Source organism: Chelonoidis abingdonii, chromosome 23, assembly GCF_003597395.2.
Source record: "Chelonoidis abingdonii isolate Lonesome George chromosome 23, CheloAbing_2.0, whole genome shotgun sequence".
NCBI classification, from domain to species: domain Eukaryota; kingdom Metazoa; phylum Chordata; order Testudines; family Testudinidae; genus Chelonoidis; species Chelonoidis abingdonii.
Window position 1 is genome coordinate 7,187,058 of NC_133791.1, and position 6,000 is coordinate 7,193,057.

A 6,000-nucleotide genomic window follows, 5' to 3' on the forward strand; every position below is an offset into this window, starting at 1 on the left:
ACCCTTTCTCTACAAGCGAGTCCTCCTACAATTGTCTACAGGACATCTGGATGTACTGGAACTTCTGGTCCTGCCGGAGTCACCTGTTTTATGAAAGTGTCCAGTGTTGAAGGGGTGACGATACCTCTCTGAATGTGAACAGGTTAAAGACATTTGTTCATTCTTTACAGCTGGCAGTTGCTTCTGAGACTGCACTGCAACGGTATCCCATCATCCTGGATTGATGCTACATACTTATCACCATCGCCAACTTCCAAACAAAATTAATCGAGCTCTACATTAAGGAGGCGGTGAGGGGGGATTGATACAGTTTAAAAAAGGCCAAATGTTGATGTGTGGGGAATAGCTCCACCAAAGTCAACTGTTCTTCAATTGACTTTAGGGGAGCCACACTGATTTACACCAGCCAAGCATCTGGCCCCAAAGGCTCCAAGTGGTTTCTGCATACTCCTAAGGACAACCATTATTTCACAGTTATCGGCACCATCCCATGTGGCTCCAGCTATAGTGTGTGTATTTACTGGATGCTATTAAGGAAAACCAAAGAGAAAGTGTCTCATAGGAGGATCCCGAGTCACGGGGAACATGATGTGGCAACCAGCAGCATGTGCGGATCGTTAATGGTTCTTAACTTGGCAGCCTGCTGACTGTAGCGTTGCTTGGAATGATCCCTTTGTCTGGCTAATGCACGCCCAGGAAATCTCTCTAGTGGTGTATCGATGAACGGTGTAGACACTTCCTGGGCCTGTCCCTGACCTCATGCTGGTGTATAATGATGCAACATATCACCACTGAGCCCACTGGATTTACTCCTGACCTACGTCGGTGCAGTGAGAGGTGTATGTGGGGTACATGAGAGCAGTATCAGGCTCCGTGAGGTTCAGAAGAGAATGGAAAGAAGAGATGAGGGCAACCCAATAGCCTGGGAGCTGAGCGGAGGTGGGGGAAGCCAGGCAGCGGAAGTACACAGGATTTCGTCATTGAAACATCGCCCTCTTTGGAAAAGACAAACAGCCAGGCCACGAATAGGAGCACCACAGCAGAAGGATTCAAAAATCATCTGGAGTAACTGCCTCCACCACGGTCTCATTCATCCCTCTGCACTCCTGGGAACCAGCGGAGGCTCCAACCAAACAGTAGCCTGGGGTGTTTTTACACTGGGTGTACAGGGAAGAACAGAGCCACATGCTATGTCTCCAGGGCATCAGAGAGAGGCTAGACAGCCTGGTGTTTGAGCCCTGATGCACCAATTCTGAACTAACACCTGCTGGGTGGGACGGAATCCAGGAACAAAGAGACGTGGGCGAGAGCTTTTCGATGAGCGAGAATTACTGGAAAGAAAAAATGCCTGTTGGCTGCCAAACCTGAGTACACAGGGCATGTGGGATATTTCACAGTCGAGGCTGTTCCAGCCACCTGTCTCCATTTCCTCTCTCACTCTGCTGACCTTCTGCCCTTTCTCCTGCTAGCTTGCGAGCGTTGGCCCTTCACACAGGACTCAGACAAACCAGCCTGAGGACAGTTCCTTCCAAATATGGGTTCGAATCTCAGATTTGGTCCCATTTTCCTGTTTACAACCAATTGCCCATGAAACATTCCAGGTGACCGGTTGGAAAACACCGCGCTGCAGGTGATCATGGCCAACTCTGGCCTACCTAAGAGATATCAACCAGCTGCCTAGAGAGGGCGCTGTCTGCTGGCTAGATGTGGGGACTCCTGGGGTCTAGTTCCACCAGAGCAGGTCAAAAAATTTCAGTCAAAAATGGTTTTTGATGAAAAATTGCCTTTTTGGGGGGGGAGGGAAAATGTTCCTTTTGTTTGAAGTTTTCCATTTGTTCAACAAAAAACTCTGACAATTTTAACCCAGACCCAACTTTTTAAGTTTTAATTATTTCAGTCAAAACCCCCCCAGAACATTTCTGAGGGGAAAAAACCCAAAAGGTTTTTGTTTCTTCTGAATTTTGCCATGGAAATTATGGACCGTTTTCTAACCAACCGTAACAATTCCTAGCTCTGCCCCGCCTCCCTCAGCGGACCTTGGGCAAATGAGCTTAGCCTCTCTGTGCCCCAAGCTTCCCCAGCAGTAAAATGGGGGGATAGTCGTGAGGGTTAATTACTGTTTGCAATCTGCTTTGAGCTCTTTGGATGAAAGGCAGCAGTGACGCCCAAAGCCCTGTCAAGGACCCCATGTAAGCTCTCCCTGCCCTCCCTGCAGCCCCTCAGGCAAGCTACGGCCCTGCACATTAAGAATGAGTAATATAATGAGCATTTGCAGAACACTGGATATACACAGAGCACTTTCCAAGGCCTACAGCAAGATATGACCATGGTCTTGAAAAGCTTATTGCTCAACAGAGTGTGCTTGCCTTAGCTAGCCACGCCTGTACTGCCAGTATGGCAGAGCTGGGCCTGGCCCCTAGGGATGGATATGGGGATGTGGATATATCTCCACTCTCTCCCAAATGTTCTGGTCAGAACATCCTGCCAGCTGCTAAGGCCTGGACGTGGCCACGGCTGCACTGGCCAGACTGCTGCAGAGCTAAACCAAGCGCTCCCGTCCCATCCAAAGGGCAGAGCCCCTTACGCTGCATCACTCCCAGTCTTGCTCGCGTGAGGTCCAGCATCACCAGGGGGCGCTGTTACACATAGTCTTTCACGTTCTTTTTCTCAGCGTGGGAGCAAGTCTGGACTCTGGAGAAGACATGCTTGGTTACTGTTAGTTTAGGTTGTACAAGCTGTTAGTGTGGAAGCAACTTGGGAAGAGAGGGAGCTGTGCCAGCAGCAGCAGCAGCAGGTAACCTTGCTCTTTGCCTTGGGCTCTGAGTAGAGTCAATGTGTCAGGAAAGTAGCTCTCTGGGAATGGGGCACTGGTGTTGGGCTGAGATCCCTAAAGCAGGGGTTGCCCTGCATGCTGTCTGCCCACCTCTGTTCCAGGGCTGGCGCATACATGCACATAAATGAAGTTACGCAGAGAATGTCCCCAGACGCCATGCCACCAATTTCTCCTCCACTGGGAAGCCAACTTACAAGGTCTCGGCCACTGGCTACCTCTCCTCCAAGGGGTGACTGGTGTGAGAATGGGACACTGACCCAAGCAGAGGAGGGCTGTCGCCAGTTTCAAATGCAGGCATGGCAGCCCATTGCATAGCTTGACTGATGCGTTTGGTTTCCCAGCCCTCCAGCTCTCTGCCTGTGGTTTTGCTCTAGTCCCTATCACCAGGGATGTGACTCCACCGCTTTCTCTTTCAAACTCCGCCTGCTGGATCCAGGCCACTGGTAGCCATAAGGAGACAAGGATGATGGGATCCCCGAGAGACCGTTTGGTTGAACATGGCAGACTCGGGAGGAGCTGTGTTTCGAGCCAGCCAGCTGGAGCACAGGTCAATGTCATTTGTCTTCTTTTGAGACCAGAGGCTTTTTTGCATGGTTGTGAATTCAGCCCACCACAGATCCGAGCCCACGCTTAACCCGGCTCTCAGAGATAACAAGCCTACCGTCCGTCGGCCGCAGGAGCTGGGAGTGAGAGAGGCCTCTAAAAGCACAGTTCAGCAGCTGCAAGACATCTGGTTTCCAACTTTCAGACACAAATAATGGCATGTCAAATAAAGTAACAGAGCAAGGGTAGGGCAGAGCAGTTATCAGCTGGATTGTACAAGGGGCCTGATTCTTCCCCTCTGTAACTCCGCTGATGTCAATGGAAATGGACCAGGAAGATATTTGGCCCAGTACGTCTTGCAAAATATGCTACCCCGCCCCTGGCCCTAGCATTAATCCTTAGTCCTCCCCATCAGCGTGAGATCGCATGGTCTAGCAGCTAGGGAGCGGGTCCGGGAAATGGGAAGTCAACGTTCTCATCCTGGCTCTGCTATGGGACCTGGGCAAGTCACTCTCCACCTCTGTTTCCCCCACCCACCCTTTGTCTGTCTTGTTTACTAAGCTTTTTGGGGCAGGGACTGTCTCTCGCTAGGTGTGCGCACGGCACCTTGCACAACGGGACCCTGATCTCAGTACAGGCATCACTGGGATATAATACCACCCCGAGCACAGTGTGTGTGCCCAACGCAATACCACCCCGAGCACAGTGTGTGTGCAACGCAATACCACCCCGAGCACAGTGTGTGCGCCCAACGCAATACCACCCCGAGCACAGTGTGTGTGCAACGCAATCCCACCCCGAGCACAGTGTGTGCGCCCAACGCAATACCACCCCGAGCACAGTGTGTGAGCCACGCAATAACCACCGACGAGCACAGTGGTGTGCCGCCAAACGCAAATCCCACTCCCGAGTACAGTCTGTGTAGCAACGCAACCGACCCGATCCCGCATCCAGTGTGTGCGCAACACAACCTACGCACCAGAGCGACCGAGCACAGTGTGTATGCGCCACGCAATCCCACCCCGGCACAGTTTCGTGCGCCAACGCAGATACCAACCCGAGAGCAAGTGTGTGCGGCCAAACGCAAGTACCACCCGAGCACAGTCATGCTGATTGCAACCAATACGCCCGAGCTACGTGTGTGCGCCCAAACCGCAATAACCAGAGCACGTGTTTGGCATGCTATACCCCCGAGCAGCAGTGTGTGTGCCCAACGCAATACTACCCGGCCAGTGTGCCAAGGATCAGAGCACAGTGTGGCCCAACGCAATACACCCCGAGCTACAGTGTGTGTGCCAAGCGCAATACCCACCCAGACGACGTCCCTGTGCGTGCAACGAAATACCACCCCGAGCACAGATGGTGTGCGCCCAACGCAATACCACCGGCACATAGCTAGTGTGTGCGCCCAAACGGGCAATACCCCAGCCGGTACAGAATCTGATAGTGACGGCCACGCGAATAACACAACCCAGAGCACAGTGTGTGCGCCCAACGACAATACCACCCCGACCGATGTAAGCGACAACACCGACACGATGTGTGCGCCAGACGCAAATACTGCGCCGAGCACAGATGTGTGCGCAATCGCACATACCACCGTCCGAAGCACAAGTTGTAGTGCCGCTACGCAACAGCAGGTGGATCCCACGCAAACCACAGTAGCACAGTTGTGTAGCAAAGCCATACCAATACCCGCCCCGCAGCACCATGTGTGCCAGCACCCCTAACCCAAATACCACTCTCGAGCACGAGAGTGGTGTGCGCGCGCAGCCAAATACCACCGCAGCCGAGCACAGTGTGTTGCTGCACGGAGTCCACCGAGGCACAGTGCTGATTGCCCAACGCATACCACCACGAGTCACAGTGTGTTGCGCCCATTAGCTAATACCACCGCCGAGCACAGTGTGTGCGCGCCAACGTCGAATACCAGCCCTGAGCACAGTAGTGTTCGCCAAGCGCAAACCACCCGAGCACCAGTGTTGTTTATGCAACGAATACCAGCCCCGTTCAGCACAGTGTTGTAGCCCAACGCAATACCCCGAGCACTAGTGTGTGGCACGAAGATAAGTGCACCTATTGTCGCCTCCAATTACCACCAGAGCACCGTTGATGTGCGCCAACAATACCACCTGAGCACAGGTGTGTGTGCCATATATACCACCCAGCACGGGTTGCATCCAAACCTGAGTCACAGTTGTGGTGCATGCATCACCACCGACATGGCGCGCAATGCATACCACCAGAGCACAAGTGTTGTGCTGCCCAACGGCAATACCACCCCGAGCACAGTGGTGTGCACCCATCGCATACCCATGCGAGCACAGTGTGTGCAACGCTTAATACCGAGCCCGAGCACAGTGTGTTGCTAAGCCGTAATACCACCCGCCGAGCACAGTGTGTGCGGCCCAACGCAATACCACCCCAGAGCAACAGTGTGTAGCTGCAAACGCAAATGCCACCGCAGCAAGAGCAGTGTGTGCGCACCACGCGAATACCACCCTGACACAGTGTGTGTGCCACGTCAATACACCAGAGCACAGTGTGTGCGCCAACCAATACACCGCACAGTGTTGCAGCACCAACTACGCAATACACCAACGACCACAGTGGTGTGCGCAACG